We start from the raw sequence: 18,429 nt of genomic DNA on the forward strand, positions 1-18,429 counted from the left end.
CATCAATTTCTCACTCTTTCCCAAGGCCTTCTCAGGGAATGGGATACATAGGAAGCCACCTTCCCTTTTATTTATTTCCCCCTCCTCAGACCCAGTAAGAAAAGGGAAAGAGGTATCAAACTAATTTACTTCATCTTCCTTAGGGAAACAAGTTTAATAAACCAACTCTTTCTTCAAGTCAGGATGACCACAATCAGCATCTTTAATTCTTGATACTCTAAGCCAAAACATCAATTAATTAATGTCAGATTAACTCTTGCTTTTCATTTTCAAACAAACAAAAGCTGTACCTACACTTTACAAAGAAAAATCGCCAACCCATAAGGTTAGAAAATAACTGCAGGAAATAGCCTCTATACAGCGCCACTCAAAACATTACCTAGGGAAGCAGATGCGGCTCAAGTAATTGGGCTCCCATCTACCAGTTGGCCCGCACAGAGATCTGGCACAACAAAAGAGATAAAGAGGAGAGACAATGAAATACAACAAACCAGGGAGCTGAGGTGGCTCAAGCAATTAAGTGCCTCTTTCCCACATCAGAGGTCCCAGGATTGGTTCCCGGTGCCTCCTAAAAAGAAGACAAGAATAGAAGACAAGCAGACACAGAGAGCACAGAGTGAATGGACACAGAGAGCAGAGAGTGCAGAAAACAACAAGGGGGGTGGAATAAACAAATAAAATAAATCTTAAAAAAAAAAAAGTTACCTAGTGGGTAGCGGGTTGTAGCTCAGTGGTTGAGCACCTGCTTCCCATGCACAAGGTCTGGGTTCAATCCCCAGTACCTCCTAAAAAAAAAAAAACCAACAGTTACCTAGTTCAACTCAGATTACCATTTGAAAGTGTCAATTCATTACATCATTTGTATTAATTTACTGTTTGGGAATGTGGGTAATGTGGCATTCTCTGAAAGCCACTCTCATATAGTAAACTGGATATTACTGTTAATTATATACTTTCACAACAGACAAAACTTGACAAATCTTCAATTCTTACTGAAGATCAAATGAACTAAAATATTTTAATGTATTCTTATTCTCATTTTTCACATCTCTGTATGAACCATTTAAATATTTGGCACTCAATGGTTACAAATACACAAATATTTTGCAATTGATTCATAAAAATGCAGTATGCCCAGTAATGTTATTTCAAGACAACTATAGCATCTCTAGCTATAATGATAAGCTTAAAATTTAAATATTAATTTCTTAAATATTTCAGATCCACAGTATTTCATTAAAGTTCTTTAACTTTATTCATGAATCCAGGATATGAAGTCCTGATTTTTTAAAAGTATAACAGTTGTATTCTAATGGCATCTTTATTACTGTTCTCTCATGTCAAGAGCAACTATTTTTTTAAAAGTATGCTACCTGAAGAATGCAGCTATCAACATACAGATGTCATGCAATACACTTAAACATGAACACCTCTGTCACTTATGCACCAGGTCCAATTTTGTTTTTTGCTTTTTTAAGATTTATCTATGGGGAGCCAGTGTAGCTCAGTAGTTGAGCACTAGCTTCCCACATACAAGGTCCGGGGTTCAATCCCTGGCCCTGGTACCTCAAGATTTATTAATTTTTTTATTTATCTGTCCCCCGCCCCGATGGTTCTCCCATCTGTCTGCTCACTGTTTGCTCACCTTCTCCAGGAGGCATCAGGAACCTCCCACATGGAAGGCGAGTGCCCAATGGGCTGAGCCACATCTGCTCCCCACGGGCTGCAGCATCTGCTGGCTTGTGACATCGCTCCTTTAGGCATCTAACTCATTGCAGAGGGGTGCAGGTAATTGCTCGCCTTCTTTAGAAGGCACCAAGACCCAAACCCAGGACCACCCACGTAGTAGGTAAGTACCCAACTTAGTTGAGCCACATCCACTTCTCACAGGCCGAGTTTTTAGTCAAATTCCAAATACAAAATACCTTAACAAGGAAATCTACCACTATTGAGAAAATATTCATTATCCTTTTCCTTCTAACAAGTCTACGTATAAGGACCTATACAACCAGATTAATCTCTACATCCAGATTAATCATAAAACAAGACTCAGAAAAGTTATCTTCCAAGCACTCCTAGAAACTTCATGTTCCATTTTGCAAGCAATGACTCCTGAATACTGTTATTTCTCTAAGAGAATATACTCGCAGCCTTCATTTCCTCACTAAACCTCTCCAGAACCTTCTTCAGTTTGGTTTCCATTTACTGCTCCAACAGTAGGAAAACATGTTAGCCCCAATGTCACCATTGACAACCTAATTGTCTTATCTTTCTTCTATTCTCATTCTTCCACCTGTCTCTGGCATTCATCATATTTCATAACTTTCTTCCCTTGTCTTCTTAGACATTACACTATCCTGGTTCTCTTTAGTCCTCAAATCCTCAGCAGCACCACTGCCTTCTCCCACCCTGAAATGTAAAAATTTTTTTTTCTATTTACTGAAGTATACCACTCACACACAAACATACATAAACAATAAGTGTACAATAATACTTGTGAACTTACAAAACAAACATATACGACATCATACAGGACTCTCATAACTCACTCTACCACCAATAACTTGCATTGTTGTTAAACCTTTTTAACTAATGATTAAAGAGCATTGTCAAAATATTACTACTAAACAAAGTATTTTCCCCCAACCAATCCTATTATCTTTCTATCATTTATATATGAACATACATAAGCAATTAAGTGCACAGTAAAACCTGTGAACTTACAAAGCAAACATGCACAACATCACACAGGGGTCCCATACATCAGCCCTCCACCAACAGCTTGCATTGTCATGAGACTTTTGTTACAAATTATGAAAGAATACTTACTACTTACTAATACTAATTATGAAACTTAAGTATACTTAAGAATACTTACTAATTATGAAATTATGAAAGAATCTTACTACTAATCATAGACCTTATCTTACATTTGGTGTGTTTTTCCCCCAACCAACTCTATTATTATTTTTTTAATATATTTTTTATGACAGAAGTTGTAAACTTATAAAACAATCATGCACATGTGCAGAATTCCCAGACAACACCCCTTCATGAACACATTTGCTACAGATAAAATAATATCATGATTGTTACCATGCCCATAGTGTACATTTGGCTCACATTTTCCACACTGCCTCAGTATCAACAGAGAACATCTTTCACAGAGATGCAAGAATATTCTATTATTACTACTAACCACAGTCCACAGGTCACTCCAGCTGTATTTTTCCCATGCTTCTCCATATTCCCAATACCCTGCAGTAGTGATATAAATTTGCTCTACCTAACGAAGGGCACTCTTGCATCTGCACCATCAACCACAATTCTCACCCACCTCTTGATTTACTGTGCTATCCAGTTTCTAGATTATTCTCTAGCATTCTGTCAGTTGGCATTTACATAACTAGACTACCATTTTCAGTCACATCCCCATTTATAAACCAGCTGTTACTCACTGTGTGTTACCATCCACTCTATACATTTCCACACTTTTACAGTAAAGCTAATTAAAACTTCTACAAACATTAAGCATCAGTGGTCCACTCAGTCCTCCTCTTATCTCCTTTAAGAATCCACCACCTACCACCAGGTCTTGAAGATATTTTCCAATAACGTCCACTAAAAATTTTATTTCTTGCCTTTTTTTGATCCATTTTGAGTTAATTTTTGGATATGGTGTGAGATAGGGGTCCTCTTTCCTTCTTCCAGCTATGGATATCCAATTCTTTCAGCACCATTTATTGAATGGATTGTTCTGCCCGAGCTTTGTAATGAAATGTAAAATTGTTTGATCCTTGAGCACGTTCTCACAGAAATTTTATGCTCTATTGGCATCAGTAAGCGCTTCCAATTTTTTTATCCTCCCCTCCCTTGCAGCTTGCTTGCTGCCTGCTCTGTGTCCATTCGCTGTGCATTCTTCTGTGTCTGCTTGTCTCCCTTTGCTGCATCATCTTGCTGTGCCAGCTTTCCACAGGAGCGGGCCGTCAGCTCTCCGCAGGCGCAGACCAGCTTGCCTTCACAAGGAGGCCTTGGGAGGCGAACCCAGGGCCTCCCATATGGTAGATAGGAGCCCAATCAGTTGAGCCACATCCACTTCCCAATTGCTTCCAATTTTTAACAGGAAAAACTAACGTCCATGTGTCTCTGCAGAAATTCAGTCCACATCCCAATTACCTACTGGATATCAGGCACCTAAATCATCTGAAAATACCTCATTTGAAGACTTCCAAAATTTTCCAAGTGATAAATAGTATTTTTCAAGTATCTCAAGAGCTCAAAACATTTAAGCCATTATTTTAATTATATCATTTCTTCCCATACCTATTTAGCAATAAGTGACTAAAAGTCTTATATCTGTGCCTCCCTTTATATTCTCCCTGCCATCAACTTAGTACTGGTACCTTAGTACTGGTAATTGAGACATCATTTGTATACCCAAAATCTCCTCCTGGTCTAGGAGTAAATTAGGTAACAATTAGTTTTTGTTTTGTTTTGTTTTGGTTTGGTTTGGTTTGTTTTGCTTTTGGGAGGAACCAGGGACTGAACCTGGGACCTTGTACATGGGAGGTAGATGTTCAACCACTGAGCTACATCTACTCCCCCAGTATTAGTTGGGTTTTTTGGGGTGTTTTGTGTGTGTGTGATACTTATTTGAGGTACGGGGGCTGGGGATTTGACCCAGGACCTTGTATGTGGGAAGCCAGCACTCAACCACTGAGCCACATCAGCTTCCCTGAGTTGGTTATTTCATTTGTTTTTTGCTTGCTTTTTTTGTTTTTTCAGGAGGCACCAGGAACCGAACCCAGGACCTCCCATGGGGGAGGTGGGTACTCAAATGCTTGAGCCACATCTGCTCCCAGTATTAGTTTTAATATGTCAAAATGTCATACACACAACCTATCAATTATGAGTTACCTTCTATCTACAGTATCAATAATTGCCTCCTTCTCTGTATTTCATTGAAACTTTAAGTCTTTACCTCTTTTCTGATTTAACCTAATTGTGAAACTGATTCCAACGCAGACTTTTTAAAAAATATTTTTATTATTTATTTCTTTCCCCTCCCCCTCCCCCATTGTCTGCTCTCTGTGTCCATTCACTGTGTGTCCTTCTGCATCTGCTTGCATTATCAGGTGGCACTGGGAAATTGCATCTCTTTTTTGTTGCATCATCTTGCTGAGTCAGCTCTCCATGTGTGCGGCGCCACTCCTGGGTGGGCTGCGCTTTTTTCACGCGAGGCAGCTCTCCTTGCGGGGTGCACTCCTTGCGCGTGGCAGCACTGCACATGGGCCAGCTTACCACACAGGTCAGGAGGCCCTGGAGATAGAACCCTGAACCCTCCATATGGTAGGTGGACGGTCTATCAGTTGATCCATGTCCGCTTCCCCCAAAGCAGACTTTTTAATCTTCTAGAATACTGTTAAAATCTATCAACTGCTGTTCAGCTGAAGATGAGTTTTAAACACAAACTCTTTGGGGAAGCGGATTTGGCTCAACTGATAAGAGCATCCACCTACCACATAGGAGGTCCAGGGTTCAAACCCAGGGCCTCCTGGCCCGTGTGGTGAGCTGGTCCATGTGCAGTGCTGATGCGCACAAGAAGTGCCGTGCCACACAAGGGGTGTCACCTGCGTAGGAGAGCCCCACGCCCAAGGAGTACACCCCTCAAGGAGAGCTGCCTCATGTGAAAAAAGCGCAGCCTGCCCAGGAGTGGTGCCACACACATGGAGAACTGATGCAGCAAGATAATGCAACAGAAAGAGACACAGATTCCCGGTGCCACTGACAAGAATACAGGCGGACACAGAAGAACATGCAGCAAATGGACACAGAGAGCAGACAACGAGGGGTGGGGGGAATAAATAAAATAAATAAATCTTTAGGGGGAAAAAAAACACAAACTCTTTGTTCCTTTCTGATCCCGACACTTCAAATTGGCTGTGCCATTCTCCCAAATTGCACCTGCTTTTTTGCCTTCACCTTTCCCAGGTAGGTTTTCTCAAGAGCATACTGAACATATTCCCCATTTTCTCATTTTCTGTTCCACAATGTGAACAGCAATTACTTTCTATCTGATGTCCATGGCCTTTTAAAGTCACTTAGCAAAATACACCATAAAGCCCTACTAAATAGCACCTTGAGTTAAGTGTAATTTTATAGCCTTCTGTCTTTTTTTCTCACTTTGAGGTATCAATTGCCACTCCTCACTGTTGTATGTCTAACCCCTTCACAGGTGATGCATCTAAACTGGTAGAAGGCTTGGCTACCAGCTCACCAGCTGATTAGAACAACCCATAAAATCAGAATGAAAAAACTAAAGGAGGGGGAAGCAGCTGTGGCTCAAGCAATTGAGCCCCATTTACCATATGGAGGACCACAGGGGAAGAAAAGAAAAAACTAAAGGTGGGAAGTGAATGTGGCTCAAATGACTGAGCCTCTGCCTACCACATGGGAGTTCCTAGGTTCAGTTCCCAGAGCCTCCTGGAGAAGGCAAGCTGGTGTGACAGGTAGGCGGTGAGATGACGCTACAAAGAGGAAAGACAATGAGAGAAACAACAAACCAGGAAGCCAAGGTGGCTTAAGTGATTGAGTGCCTCTCTCCCACATGGGAGGTCCCAGGTTCAGTTCACCATGCCTTCTAAAGAAGATAAGCAGACAGAGAGAGCACACAGCGAATGGACACAGTGAGCAGACAGCAACCTCAAAATAAATAAAATAAAATAAAATAATTAAAATAAAATAAAAAACTAAAGGAAAGGCAGATTTTTAAAAATTATTATTAAAGCCAGAGAATTCAAGTCTAACCAAATCTCTTACTAAACACCAACATATAAAATAAAGTGAAGGCAGTCTAGCTGAACAAGTTCATGAGCCCTAACCTCTACATCCATCCCTCATCCCCCATCCATTGCAAAACTTCAGCCTTATGCACAACAAACATGTTAATTTCCCTTTCTAATGCTTACAGGACATTGTTTGATTTATCAGGTAGAATTTGGCTGGGTTCCTACATAGCAGTATTCCAGATAGGTAAAGCAGTAAAATATTGTGATTAAGAGCACAGGTTTGAAAGTCAGATAAAACTGGATTCTGCAAATTACTAGATAACCCTGGCCAACTTTTCTCTCAAACCTGTGGAGAGCATCAAATAAGATTAGGTACCTCAAATGCTTAGCCTAGATCCTAACAGCTACCATAACGGTGGTGATTAGAAGGTTAATGTTGAATCTATTTATTCCAAAATACTGAACCCTTTATTCCAAAAAATTTAAGTAACATCATTGCAGTAAGATTTAAATTCAATAAAATTCGCCTGTTTTAAGTATTCAATTTTTTTTTCTTAAATTCACCACATTGTACAATTATCACCACAATCCAGATTTGAAACACTTTTATCACCCTGAAAAGATCCTTTGTGACATTGGTCATTCCTTTGTTCCACACTGGCTAGCCTGTCAGACTATACAAGTTTGCTTAAGATTTGCTAGTATACCCGATTACAGCTGGGGTCTTTTGGTCAAAGGAGATAAAACGTTAGAACAGTATGCAGAGAACAATTAAATATCTCAAATAATCTTAAGAAATGAAAACTCTTCTGTGGCAATAAAATATTAAGTAGACTACTTTAACTAAAAAAGTTTTATATTCCTGTAACTACCACCTGGACCACTCTATAATGTATAAGAATATTCTTCCACCATTACCTTAAAACACTTCCAAGCATAAGGAATTTAAAAAGGACTAATAATACTAAAGTAGAAGATCTAACAGTTTTCAAGATCTGATCTCCAGGAATTCAAAGAAACAATTCACCAAGTAATCAATATTATACCAGGAAAGTTTTAATCAAAATAAAATGAGGGAAGCAGATGTGGCTCAAGTGATAAGGCCTCTGCCCTACCATATGGGAGGACCCGGGTTTGATCCCTGGGTCCTCCAGGTGGAAAAGAAGAGAAAGCGTGCCTGCACTGTGAGCCAGTGCCCGCATGGCGAGCCAAGAGCCAACGGGGTGAGCCAAGTGCCCGTGCAGCGAGCCAAGTGCCCACGCAGCGAGCCAGTGCCCACCTGGCAAGCCAAGTGCCCACACAGCAAGCCAAGTTCCTGTGAGGTGAGCCAGTGCCCATGCAAGTGAATCACACAGCAAGATGATGACACAACAAAAGAGAGACGAAGAGGAGAGTCAAGGTGAAGTACAACAGAAGCCAGGAACTGAGGTGGTGCAACTAACAGGGAACCTCTCTCCACATCAGAGGTCCCCAAGATCAAATCCCAGTGAATCCTAGAGGAGAAAGACGAGAAGAGAAGACAAAAAAGAGAGATACAGAAGACTGCATAGCAAATGGACACAGACAGCAAAAACAGTAGGGTGACAGAGGGGGAGGGAAAGAAAAAATAAAATAAAATGAGAACTTGATTAAGGGGAAAAAATTGAGGCATCCAGTAACTATTAAAAACGTGATCCAAAGAAAATGTTCAATGTGACTGATTTACATTAAGAATAGTTTCCTTTCTGTAAATCTACAGAGACAAACCAGAGTGGTGGTTTTCAGGGCCTAGATGGAGGAGGGAATAGGAAGCAACTGCTAAATGGGTACTGGGTTTCCTTTTGGAGTGATGAAAATGTTCTGGAAAAAGACAGGGTTGGAGGACATTATGTTGAGCAAACCAAGCCAGACACAAAAGGATAAATACTGTTTGTCTACATTACTATGAACCAAATATATTGTGTAATATATTGCATGATTCAAAAAAAATTTTTATAGATATCCAGTACATTTAACTGAGAAATGTATGTTTTCATTCAACTGTTTTCTTTTTAGTTTTTAACTGTTTATATCTTCAATTATTAAATGTACAAAATAAAGTTAAAAAAAAACAGGGTTAGTAGTTGTGCAACACTGTCAATGTGCCAAATGTCACTGAACTGTTCACTTTAAAATGGTTAATTTTATGTTATGTGAATTTCACGTCAAAAGCAAAAAAAAAAAAAAAAAGTTCTGTTTCTCTTTTACCAGCTGCTACAAAACTACCAATCAAGGTCATACAAAAGATACACTTATCACTTGGTTATCAAAATTATAGCAAGTTCTAAGAAAACCAAATTATGAATACAGAATATGAAATGTTTTAACAAAAGAAACAATTGTAATTTCAGGGATTTGATCATACTTTATTTTATAGGAAGAACTCAGAAAAAAGGGCTCAGCCTCCTTTATTTTATAGGAAGAAATCAGAAAAGAAGGTTCAGCCTCGCCACCAGCTCCTCAAGGAAGACTTGCTGGTTTTTATCAAATTTAACAGCTTGGCCTCATTCCCACACAACAAGAGGACAGTTCAGCAGTTTCAAAACCTGGGGTCTTCACAACAGCAATGGGATACAAAAAATATCTTCAGGCTTTCCAATATGGCCCCAAAACTATACATTTCCTATAACAGACTGGCAATTAACATTGGTGAGGACTATCTGAAGTAATAACAGTAGTGATCTTTTGTTTATCAGATTATCCGACTAGCAGTTATGTCTTATAACTGAGAAACAGTGACTGAAAAAATGTTATTCAGTAGTGTACTTCAGTGAAAATACATAAATACAGAAACCTTAATTGGAAGGAAGGAAAGTATGCAAAAGACATTATGTGGATAACCGGGAAAATCTGAAAGTGGATTTATATCAGATATTATTAAATCATTATTCATTTTCCTAGGAATGATAATATCATGAGTTATTGTAACTGTGGTTATATGCAAGAGAAGTTCCTCAATCTAAGGAGATGCTTGCTGAAATATTTAGGGTCAAATATCAAAATATCTGTACTTTCAAAACATTCGGTCAAAAGATATTATGTGTGGGGAGTGGAAGAAGCCGAGTGTTTGAGCATCTGCTTCCCAGGTATGAGGTTCAATCTCCAGTACCTTCTCCAGTACCTTCTTCAATCTCCAGTACCTTCTTTTTCAAAAAAAGGTATTGGGAAGCCGATGTGGCTCAAGTGACAGAGTTTCCACCTACCATATGGGAGGACCTGGGTTCAATCCCTGGGGCCTCCTGGTGAAAAAAAAGAGAACGTGTGCCCACGCAGCAAGCCAGTGCCCATGAGTGCCCACATGGTGAGCCAGTGCCCACGCAAGTGCCCACAAGCAAGTGCCCTGCACTAGTGAGTCACGCAGCAAGATGATGACTCATCAAAACAGAGAAGAGGAGAGTCAAGGTAAAGCGCAACAGAAATCAGAAACTGAGGTGGTGCAATTGACAGAGAACTTCTCTCCCCATCAGAGGTCTGTAGGATTGAATCCCAGTGAATCCTAGAGGAGAGAAAATGAGAAGACAACACAGACAGCAAAAACAGCAGGGCAGGAGGAGGGGAAGGGAGTAAAATTAACAAATAAATAAATCTTAAAAAAAAAAAAAAAGATGTGCAGAGAGAAAGAAAAGAGAAACTGTGGCAACATATTAAACAGTGATCTAGGTAAAAGGTACACGTGTTCATTATACTCTTCTTTCAACTTTATTAAAGATTTGAAAAACCTTTAAAGTAAAAATTAGAGGGGAAAAAAGAAAAAATCAAAAGGCAGAAAGGAGAAAAACAAGCAAAGGCAAGACAGACAGAAGACAAATGTGATGGCAGAAATAAATCCAAAATATTCATAATCACAATAAACATAAATGGACTGTTTCAATTAAAAGTTGGCAGACTAAGTATAAACTCTGATAGATTATACAAGGTATGGGACTGTGTAACAGTGAACCATGTGATGGAAGATGGACTGTTCTCTTAAGAACTATAATAAATGTACAATACTAATACATGATGTTAACAATGGGGGTGTATGGAAAAAATATACCAAATGTAAGCTATGGACCATAGTGGTAATAGTATGGTGATATTACTTCATAATCTGTAACAAATGTCCCACAATAATACAAGGTGTTGGTGAAGAGATGATGTATGGGGAATTCTACACATTACCCATAACTGTTTTGTAAGTTCACAACTTCTCTAATAAAAAATTACATATTTTTTAAAATGGCAGATTGGATTAATGAAACAAAGCCCAGCTATGTGGTTCATAAAAGCTGTATCTAAAATATCTCACCACATTTGGAAAAACTAAAAAATAAGGCAGCCCTAAGTAGTGGTAAGGCCAGGGAAGAACTCTTCTCCATTCAGTCTGTAATGAATCACACTTCTTCCCTAAGCATCTAGAATGTTACTATTTGTATACCATCTCCGAGGGAAAACAGAAAATAGTCATTTCATCTTCTGAGTGCTGTGAGTCAGATTAAGGTCCAGCTGACAATTATTGCACAACACTAGAATACATTTTAGCATTATCTAGTAAAATTACATATACCCTACACACAACCCAAAAACTCTACTCCTAATTATATTCTTGAGAAATTGGGGTATGATATTTTTCAGAGCAGAGAAGGGGTATGTTCATCAGGAGGCAAGTAAAATTTGTAAAAGCAAAAAGTAGAAATGAGATAAATAGCCATCAACAAAAGAACAGGATAAGATGTGGTATATCTTTACAATGGAATTACAAAACTACTAAAAATGATTGACAGCTATCTACCAAGAATTAACATTAATTTCAAACATTTGAGAGTAAAAGAAGCTAGTTTCAAAATCATACAATTCAGTTAAGAGCAAGATCAAAAATGGGTAATATTCAACCATATATTGTTAATGGGCATATACATGGGGTAATTCTGTTACCACGTATACAACCTAACATTTCCCCTTTTAACCACATTCACTGAAATACATATTATTAGGTACACAATGTTGTACTACCTACCATCACCATCTATTACCAAAACATTTCCACCGTTCCAAATAGAAATCCTGTATATTAACTTCCCATCTATTTCTTGCTCACTTTATTCTTGTCTCTCAGAACTCTACAGGTGTTTTCAAAGCTCCTATCTTCTGTATTTCTGCTATATTTCTCAATAAAAATAAGTAAATATGCACAATGATTCCATTTTTTTAGCATATATAATTTATGTAAACAAAGAGCCAAGGATTTAAAGTGATGGTTAAGCCATGATAAGTGTTAAACTGTGATAAGACTTTTATTTTTTTTATTTTTTCAAGTATCTCAAAACCCATGTGTCTCTTACTTTTGTAACTAAATAACAGAGAAATTTTTTTTTAATTTAAAGTAATGCTGTTATACAGTTATTTTCTAATATATTCTCACACTACATTTCTACTTTCCTAGGTAAAATAGTGCCAGACCCAAAAAGTTACCCTAAAATGAGTATTTATAAATTAATTTAGGAAAAATATGGTTTAATCAGAAAAACGATTTAAAGTTAGGCTTCTCAATAAATCCTAAAGTCAATCCTTTCTCCTAGACCCTATCTCAGTTAAATCTGTATTTTCTCAAAGCCCATTTACTCTCAATGATTTGACAGTGCCAAACATGTTATCAAATGAAAATCCCACCCTTCAAAGAGCACACAATCCAGCCAGGAAGATACACGTAATACACGGAAGCACTGTACACTTTGCTGTAGCCTATGAGGTTGCACAGTTATCATAGGTTTTAATTTGCTTGCTTGAGAAGCAGCATGCTAGGGTGGCAAGTAGGGTCAAAAGATTTGGTCTCCAAAGAAACTGGGGCCCCATGACCTCCTCAGCTGAGAATGAGTGTTTAGTGGGTTTCTGTATGGAGGGTGGAGGGACAGAAGAGGGGAGAATTAAAGAAAGAAGAAAGAACAAGGAAAACAGAAAAAGAGAAAGAGGGAGAAAGGCATTATTAACAAGCAGCAGCTCTTGAGTCTCTAAAAGTCTTCACAGATATAATACCTATAAACCCAGGGGTGATTTGATGAGAAGATTGAGACTATATGTAAAAAAGAAACTGGAAACAATAAAGTGCTAAGTATTATTAGATGATGTATAAACAGCATAACTTTAAATGAGAAAGTTTTTATGTGACATCTTACTTAAAAACAAGCTAAAAATAACAGTATACTAAAAGCAAGAAATAAAGTTCCTCCAGCAAAAGGTCTTAATGCAAATGAAATTCTCTCTATGAACAATTTGAAAATATTCTAACAAAAAACAATTTAAGTTTTAGACAAACACGTCCTATTAACTTGTAGAGCTTCAAATGAAGAAAAACAAGCAACAAATTCCTTACACAAATTTTAAAAGTACAAGGAGGGAAGCAGATTTGTCTCAACAGATAGAGCATCCTCCTACCATGTGGGAGGTCCAGGGTTCAAAGCAGGACCTCCTGACCCATGTGGTGAGCTGGCCCACATGTAGGGCTGATGCCACGCAGGGGTGTCCCCCATGTAGGGCAGCCCCATGCGCAAGGAGTGCACTCCATAAGGAAAGCCACCCCGCAAAAAGTGCAGCCTGCCCAGGAGTGGCGCCGCACACAAAGAGAGCTGCTGCAGGAAGATGACACAACAAAAACAGATTCCCAGTGCTGCTGACAAGAATACAGGTGGACATAGAAGAACACACATCAAATGGACACAGAAAGCAGACAACTGGGGGCAGGGGGGGGAAGAGAGAGAAAATAAATTAAAAAATTTTTTTAAATCTGAAAAAAAAGTACAAGGAAGTCATCATTTAGGAAAAATAAACAGGGATCAACATTTCAAGGCTTTCACTTTAAAGGCTTCACTTTAGACAAGTTCAAGCCTTCAAAACAGGTTTATACTGTCTTCCTATAGTTCATACTCAAGAGTGGGAGAGATCTTGACCAAGTTCCCACCAACACATAACCACATATTTTAAATATCAGGCAATAAACCAAAATTCTCTCTATTCTCCCGCCATTTCTCCCCAAATAACAAAAGCAACTCAGGATAGTGTCATGAGAGACATTCCTGGTGAGCACCACACAGGCTGCACAGTTACCAGGAAGGGGAAGCAAAGGTGTTACTGTTGTTCCAGCCCTGTTTTAAAGACGTGTCACTACGGTTGAGCAATCCACATTTAAAGACAGAGGCTAGAGGAAACCAGAGCAGCAGGAAACAGGCAGGAGGGACAATTATCACAGCCCCTTCCCACAGCCCCATTCTCTTCCCTGGCATTCTTTTCCATGCCACCATTTCCAACCACATTGCAATCACAACAAAAACCTCCCTTCTCTGAACCATTTAATAATTACTGAGGCAACAGGGAATCAAAGAGGAAAAACACAGTTGTGGGAAACAAGTCCGTGGGGGGAGGTACAAGGGAATCACTCATCCCATGTGTGAACAAGATATAAGAGAAAAATCAGTAGCACTCTACACTAGAAACAAACAGAAAAGTGATGTGGGAAACTAGTCATCTTTCCCTTATGATAAAACAGCAATGGGACGTAAGCAAGCTGGAATTCACTCCCTTTACTAAAATAGATGGGAACCACTCATTCTACCCACCCAATGTCTAGAATACAAGAGCCCTTCAGGCAAGAGCTTCCTTCTATATTTATCAAACAGACACTAAAAAGGATGTACAAGTCATGGTGAAAAGTGAGGAACACACTAACTCTTAACATAACCCTTTAACCCTTGGTGAAATAAGTGCATCATAATGAAGGAGAAAATATCAAAGAATTAGGTTCACCTAAGAAGTAAATTAAATGCGTTTCAAATAAAAGGTGGTATTTGGATACCTTATAGACCTTAAAAAGCTCTCAACTGTTAGAATACACAGGTGTTGGAGAAAGCCTATATACTGGCAGATAGTATAGCTTAGCCATAAGGGAGAAACAATATCCAAGGGAAATGGTAATAAACTACAGGATTAGGTCAAACAGGAAACGATGGTAGGATCGACTTCTTGAGAAAACAAGGCTAAGAGATTAGAGTAGTAGAACTTGAGAAGCCTGGGTAACTAATTAGAGTAAATGCCTGGGGAAGGGAGTGTGAGTAGGAAAAGTATAGTAGGAAAGTAATTCAGAGGCAGAGAAAAGTGAGTTGTAATGCACCAACGAAAGAATAACATTTTGAATACGTATTATAATAGTGTTTTACAGTTTACAAAGCGCTCTCAAACCTACACTAAAGAAAATAAATTGTGACACAACCAGACTTCAGGAACCGGGTCTGAGAAGAAAAACTGAGTCCCAAGAGTCTGAGACCAAAGCCATCCAGAATGAAAAGAAGTAGAATTAAACTATGGCTCCGGGTAAGCCGGGAAAGGGTAGAGAGCCCAAAAGTTGGGCTGTGAGAGGGTCAGTCCCAGGACTAGCTATGTGCGTGAAAGCGGAAAGGGTCAGAAGGGGAGCGACAGCCTGGCTCGGGCAATCCAGCCGACCCGGAGGGATAGAGGTGGGAGTGAAAACCACACCCTCCAGGGTAGAAACCCGAGTGGAGGAAGGGAAGGACCCCCCTGGGGCTGGGTGGGGCCGGGCGGAGTAGGATGAAGACAAGCAGAATACGCAGCGGGACAATCGGAGGGAAGAGAAGGGGGGTGTCCGGGCCTGGGCACACCGAGGAAGCGTGAAACTGGCCAGGGAAGCTCGGCCCGGTCCTCGTGGGTGGGTGCTAGGGCAGTCTGAAGGGGGTCAAGAAAAAAAGAACTGAACCCAGGACTAGAAGACACACGCTGCAGTGCTCAAGGCCCCTGGAGCCCGAGAGGAGGGAGAGGGTGGTAATTACCGCTGCTGTTCTAGATGTTCTCAAGACCCCGTCGTCGTCGTCGTCGTTGTCGTCGCCGCCGCCGCCGCCGCCGCTCGTTACCTGCCAATGTGCCTCTTACAAAGCGGCGGCGGCGGCAGAGGTGGCCCGGCTCGTCACGTGACCTTCGCGTCACTGGCGAAGGAGGGGCCACCACGCGTCGCTCGCGCGCAGCTTCCCAGCCCACCCAGAGCGCGCGCCGTTTCCTCTAGCCATCGCCGCCCTCAATTGGGCGAAGGCAACATCGCCGAGATGGGGGGAGGCAAGGGGAAGGAGTAAATGTGGGAGGCTTTATGGGATTTCTTGTACTTGGAACAGTTATTAAAGGAGTGTTACCCACCGCATCCAGGATGCCTACAACTGTAGCTCGTTGTCGCGCTGTGATGACCTCACAAGGCCCCAAAAATCGCTGTCCCGCAGGCGCCTGCCACCTATCACGTGATGCGTGCCAACCATTCAAGGCAAGCCTGGCCTCCCAAGTGTCGCAATAGGGGACTACGATTCCCAGCGTGCAGCGCAGCAAAGCCACATACAACCAGTCTTTCCGTCGAGGGTTAATGGACTTACCTCCAGGGCCTTACGGGCCGGGTAAAGGCCGAGACGGAAAACGGACAGGACTAGCTTCTGGAACTAGATACCAGAGGGCCCCACGTGCCAGCTGACTGTTGGTGGTTCCTGCTGGGAAATGTAGTCCCGACAGGCGGGCGCCGCTACCAGGTTCCGGGACACGCGCTCCGCTCCGCCCCCTGCGCGGGAAAACGCCAACGGCTTGAAATATAAGCGGAGACACTGAGACGTCTTCAAAAAGAGCTTTACACCGGGCTTGTCCAGGGAAGTGTCTGATGAGTTCTGTCTGATAAAGTGCAGTCGAATTACTTCTACCCTGCCCAAACCCTTCTGCCATGTCAGCCGTTTATCCAATCATGTTATTACATCGTATAATCAACTCCTTGAGGCAGGGATTGTCCCAATCTAAGGATAAGGAAAGACACATAGTTCGGTTCAGTTATTCCCTGTCTGAAGAGACCCGAACCATTTGGTTTTCTGTATGGGAACAATGATCTTCCTCTAAGTAAGATCTGGCCTGGTTGTTCCTCCAGGAATTAAGCATAAAGGAGGAGATAATGGTTTATAATAGTAATATAGAATTCTAATAGTTAAGTATTTTTTTCATATACTGGCTTATTTAATCTTCAAAAGCAGTATCCCAGGCTTGTTAGATGTGCTGACGTTAGAATAGAGAAGGCCATACCTCAATGGGAACTTTGTCACTATACTTTGTGAAAACTGGGAATATGTATAGTACTATCTGGCACCTAGTAAACCCTAAATAAATATTAGTAATTTTGTTCACAAGCTAATATGTCCTTTTGCACCCAACAGGTTGAAAGGAAAGTAGCATATTCTGAGGTCTCTGCTAAATACTATGCTAATTACATAATTTACCAGTTACCAATATACTTGATGTATGTTAAATTGTTTGATGTAAAACCATTGAAACCTTAACAGCCCTACCCAGCTCAAGGAAAGCCTTTCTCATTGATCTAAATTGAGCAAAGAATGCTCTGACTGTGCCTTTGACAAATAGAATTTATTATCTTGACCATTCATATGTAGATAAATCTCTCTCTCCTTTGGACAGTGAGCTAGGATTGTGTCTGGTCTGTTCAGTCTTCCTCCTCTTTGTGTTCCTGCATTACAAAAATGTGTGGGAGAATCAGTAATAGAAACCACCCTTAAGAGGCAAAGACTTAATGGAAAGAGCACAAGAAAACAAGTCAAAGGATATCAGGTTTGTACCTGATAGGAATAGGAATAGGAAAAAGGGTTTGTGATTGAGGGTGCAGGTCAAAAGAGACTACATGTTACACGAAAGAATTTAAGAATATGCCAGTTTAGTTAGGGCAGTAGTTTATTAAGGATTTGAGAGAAGAGACTAGAAAGGGGAGAAAGTGACAGATTACAAGTCCCCACATGTACCTGAGGGCTTGTCCAGGCAAAGAGAGAGAAAGAGAGCCAGCACAGGAGTGCGCCTGTGGTTACTTTTTAAACCATTAATTACCCCTCCTCTTGTTAATTTTGGGGGAGGAGGCCCAGCTGATTTGCTGTTTTGATTGGTTACCCCATCTATAAATCCCCCCTGGGGGAGGGGGTGCTGATGACAAGGTCCCTTGAGAATATCCAGAGCTTTTCCTTGGTCCCTGATGAAATCTCATTCCAAATAGAGGATTCTTACAGAGGTTCTCCCAGCCACCTTTTAGTGGGGTCTTTCCCTGGGGGTGGGGTTGTCCAGACAGGTTCCATGACCACATGTTTCATGGCCATGGTTTTCTGCCAGGTCCCAGATTCCTCTTCTCATTCCCTAAACTAGCCTGCCTCATACATATAACCTAATCTGTAATGTTTTCATTTTTTACATGGAGAAGGTACTCATTTACTACTTAATTAAAAGAGTAACTTTAAGGTGACCTTGTACAAGCAGTGTGACCTCTCCAGGCCTCAATTTTCTCTTCTGTAATATTCTTTTTTTTTTTTAATCCGCAAATAAATAATTTTTTAAAATCTGTATTTTCTGCCCTGGCTTCTCTGAGTACTTTCATTAAATTATCTCATTTACCAAAGGAGATGTCCTAGTGAAGAACTAGGACCGGAGAAAATAAGGGCATCAAAGCCCTAAAAGCTCACTGATTACAATTATTACAAATTGGATGCAATAGAACTATCCTCTCAACAATTGTCCTCCATAATGGATATCCCTATCATTCTTTTTCACATACTGAGACTGCAAAGGA

General features: G+C 40.4%; 1 protein-coding gene across 6 annotated transcripts in view; it reads right to left on the bottom strand.

The window, feature by feature from the left end:
* UBAP2 (ubiquitin associated protein 2) overlaps positions 1–16,012 on the bottom strand; it is a 151,862-nt gene extending 135,850 nt beyond the window's left edge. For 3 of the 6 annotated variants that reach the window (XM_071216820.1, XM_058301993.1, XM_058301990.1), the window contains exon 1: positions 15,620–16,012. The gene's annotated coding sequence lies outside the window, so the exon portion shown is untranslated. Of the gene's footprint in view, positions 1–379; positions 443–15,619 lie in introns of all 6 variants that reach the window. The other 3 variants (XM_071216821.1, XM_058301995.2, XM_058301994.2) reach the window with 2 other exon arrangements.
* Positions 16,013–18,429: the final 2,417 nt, after the last annotated feature.

Source organism: Dasypus novemcinctus, chromosome 8 (assembly GCF_030445035.2).
Source record: "Dasypus novemcinctus isolate mDasNov1 chromosome 8, mDasNov1.1.hap2, whole genome shotgun sequence".
In the NCBI taxonomy this organism is placed as follows: Eukaryota; Metazoa; Chordata; class Mammalia; order Cingulata; family Dasypodidae; genus Dasypus; species Dasypus novemcinctus.